Source organism: Carassius auratus, unplaced genomic scaffold (genome assembly GCF_003368295.1).
Source record: "Carassius auratus strain Wakin unplaced genomic scaffold, ASM336829v1 scaf_tig00216059, whole genome shotgun sequence".
Lineage (NCBI taxonomy): Eukaryota > Metazoa > Chordata > Actinopteri > Cypriniformes > Cyprinidae > Carassius > Carassius auratus.
Genome location: NW_020528387.1, coordinates 9,538 through 13,488, shown reverse-complemented (window position 1 = coordinate 13,488; position 3,951 = coordinate 9,538).

Sequence of the window (3,951 nt, the reverse complement as noted above, 5' to 3'; positions counted from 1 at the left end):
CCCTAGTGGCACTTAACGGTAAAAATAATACAAATACAGAGAATGAATAGAAACGAAAATGTAGCAGTAACAAGATTAATGAGAACGGGTTGGAGGGAAAGAGGACACGTTCCAGGTAAAGGCTTGGATGGCAAAAATGGGGTCTGGGAATGTCACATCTAAGATCGATCTTGAGGAGTTGGACAGTCCAATTAGCAATGAAATGAAAAAGAAATATGGGAAAATAATTGTAGAAGTCATACCCTGGATTTAGTATCATGGTGTTCCCAAAAAGAAAATGTACATTTAGCATAACAGCCCTGAACAAAGTAAAAGAGAGTTTGGAAACGTGGAAACAGCGCAGCTGCATTTGCACGACAATCCTTGCCACCTGATGAAAGACAAACACAGATCTTCAAACTGCCCCTCAACAACTTCAACAGCATCATTATCATCCAGAAAGTCTGCCACCAGCGACTGCGTAAGAGCAGTGAAATACTCCATGACTGGAGTCAGCACCATATCTAAAGTTTATGAGAGAATGACACTGCAGCCTGAACGAGCATGAACTGGAGGAAAGAGGAGCATGTTGAACTGTCCACATTTGAGAAGACTGGTATTGGCTGTGTGGAAGCATATTCTTGAAGCATCTGGAAAACGTTGCCATCGGTCTAATGTTTTCTGGGTACTGTAGTACATAGTGTAACACAGTATGCAAGATTTAATCTGATAAAACATTTTTTTAGACTGAAGCCCTATAAAGTGAGCACATGCTTTTGAGTGCAGTTTTGAGAACACTAGACACTCAGGGATGGGCAGTATTTCAGATACATGTATTTAAAATACGCATTTGAAATACAAAATACTATTTTGTATTTTGTATTTTAAAGCCTTTGGAAAAAATCAAATGTAATTTGTATTTAAATACATTTGAAACAAGTATTTTTGTATTTTCAAAATACTCAAAATACTTTGAGCCAGTCAACCTCTTTATCAGGGTGCTGTTTTCATGCATCAACTAGTTCAGACCAGACACACAAAAGTTTTTTTAGTACACTTCTTAAACCCTAACCAAATAATCAAGCTAAAACCAGCATATTTGACTTGTGACATTAGAACAAAACACATTAATATGATAACATATGTATAATACTAAATTGAACAATACTGTGTTATATATGTTTTTTAATTCATTAATTATTTTATTTCGATTAATGATTGTATTAAACATCGACCATTACTTTATTCATTATTTCTGCTATGCAGGCTCATTTTGTAAATGTAATCATTTTAAATTTTACAAACATGGTGCTTTATGAAAATGTAACTGGACACATTTCCAAATTGTGATTGTCTTTACCCATCTATGCAAATGTTTGTTTATGTAGAGATGAAATAATTAGGTTAATCATTGTCTGTCTACATCAGTTTAGTGTAGTGATTGTGTGCATTTGTGAGGACAATGATTAAAAATACAGCACACTTTTAGTTTTTTTGCTCACCAAAAAATTTTTGCCAAATGATTTTAGATAAACTTTAGATTTTCTAATCATGTATACAGAAACAAATAAACTTTACATTAAACAAATATAAAAGTTACTATACTACTTGCTTTAAAAAAAAACAGCATCAAAAGAGTTTGAAATTCAGTTTTTGCTGCGGTATCAAAACTGATATTGATAATTGTGAAACCATGCCATATATTGTTATTGTAAAGTAAAATTAAGATTTTGGTCATATCACCCATCGGAATTCCATCAACTAGTTCAACTGGGTGGGTTAGGTCAGCAATATTGGATGGCAGATACTTTAAGATTGTGAAACAAACAGAACTGGGCCACATTGGAACGCCAGTCTGTCACATTGGCTTTTAAGGATGGTGATAAAACATAATAAAAGTTAGATTTTTTTATTTTTTGTAGTTTTTTGTAGTTTTTTTTCTTACACTGCAGGGGAAGGAAAGAGGTATATAAAATTAAACGAAAGTTTCTAAGCAGTTGCACACATCTAAATGCTTTTTGGCATTCAGAATAGGCCCAGATAGATTTCAGCCTAATAGGGATACCTGCACTGAATCTTCAAATTCACATGTATTTTGTGTATTTTCAAAATACAAAATACTGTATTTAACACCGTATTTTGTATTTGTATTTAAATACATTTTTCCACACAGTATTTTGTATTTTAAATACATTTCCATGTATTTATGCCCATTTCTGTAGACACTCCACATAAAGCATTAAGGCGACTGATATTGTGGTCTGCTGGCATCTCCGTGTGGTCCTGCAGCTTGCCTTGCAGTTATTTATAGATGTATAAAACATTGTCTTGACAAAAAAATCTCACAGATTTAGCTGTTGAACTGTATACATCAATTTTTAATTATTATTAAAATAAAAACAAAATGTTTTCATTTTTCTTGAAAAAAGCTTGCAGAAAACGGTTCTCAATGTTGAATTTGGTAAAAACAATGATCATTATTTCAGATGTTTCTAGTCTTAACCTGTGGGCCCACTTGTCATTTTAAACTGTGATATCTTAGTCTGAATTTAAAGTAATCTTGACAAACTATATATCCACTGAAAGCTTAAAGACTCTAGTTTTCATATTTGGTGACTAATTTCTGAAATTTTTATTGGATTTTTAAAATCCTTAAAGTGTCTATTTTCATAATCTGCCAGGTGCCAAGCTGAAATAATGTCCCAAAGGGTTCTTTTTTTAACCCTTTGCTGCACCCGACCGGAATCCGAAAAATCAAAAAGTGATGTAGAAAGTGGCATAACATTAGAAGTAAACAACATACAGAGACAAATTAACACATTTTCCCATACAATTCTGACCCCAGGAATTTAATGGAATGGTTATTTTTGAAATTTGACAACATATTGACCTTATTTCTGGATAAATTAGCAAAAAATGGCCAAAGATGTGTAGAGGATCAACTATTTTTTCGTTTTCTCAAACGCATAGGGTGATTTTTTTTCCCACAACATATTTCTTTATCATTCAAGGGTCTATTTTAAGATTAAATTGGGTACCAAGCTGAAATAATGTCCAAAATGCTTTATTTTTAACCCTTTGCACCAAACCTGAAAAATCTAAATATGATTCAAAGTGGTATAACTTTTTATGTAAACAACTAACAGAGACAAATGGACACATTTTTCAATACAATTCTGACCCCAGAAATTGTTATTTGTCATGTTTTATAACATCTTGACCATCTGTGGTCAAAAAGAGCAAAAAAAAAAAAAAGTTCATTTGACAGTGTTTTTATTATAGTTAGCAGCCTGAAATAGGGTTTATTTTAACCTTTTATTCACCTATCCTGAAACTGAAGTTATTTAAAATAGTATTACTTTTGAAGTTAACAAAACAAAGCAAATTAACTTAAATAAAAATAATAAAATAAATAAATAAATAAACTACAGAAAAAAATCCAAAAAGTTGACTGAGCATAAACTGCAAGTTTTTTTAAATTTTGGGGCTTTGCAGTTGGCAGTTGGCAGTTGTCGGTTCGTACCCGCAGATCGCCATCTCCCACTGCTCTCTCTTTTGGAAAAATTTCAGTAAGTATTTGAAACTATAATTAAGATATACCTTTGTAGTCATAACTTAAAGTGATTTTCGACAGTTTTTACTATAAATCACAGGCTTTCGGAAATCGAATCTGTATCCTTGACTAGCAGTGTTGGTAGCTTAGTTGGGTGGAGGATATGAGACTCTGTGAAGACATCAGTTCACCATACCACATGAGGGATATTTGTGAACAGATTCCATAGAAATTAGAGGACTTGTCTTACAGGGAAAATAAATCGTTTACAAGTGTCAAAGGCTTCTATATCTGGTGAATCATTATCATTGAAAAGAGATTCTCTGCGCCATGTCAAATCACGTTAAGTTCAATCTGAAGGAGCTGCAAGAAGGTGTTCCTTCTTTCCCAATCAGTGCATTTTCTGCGACAAGCAAAAT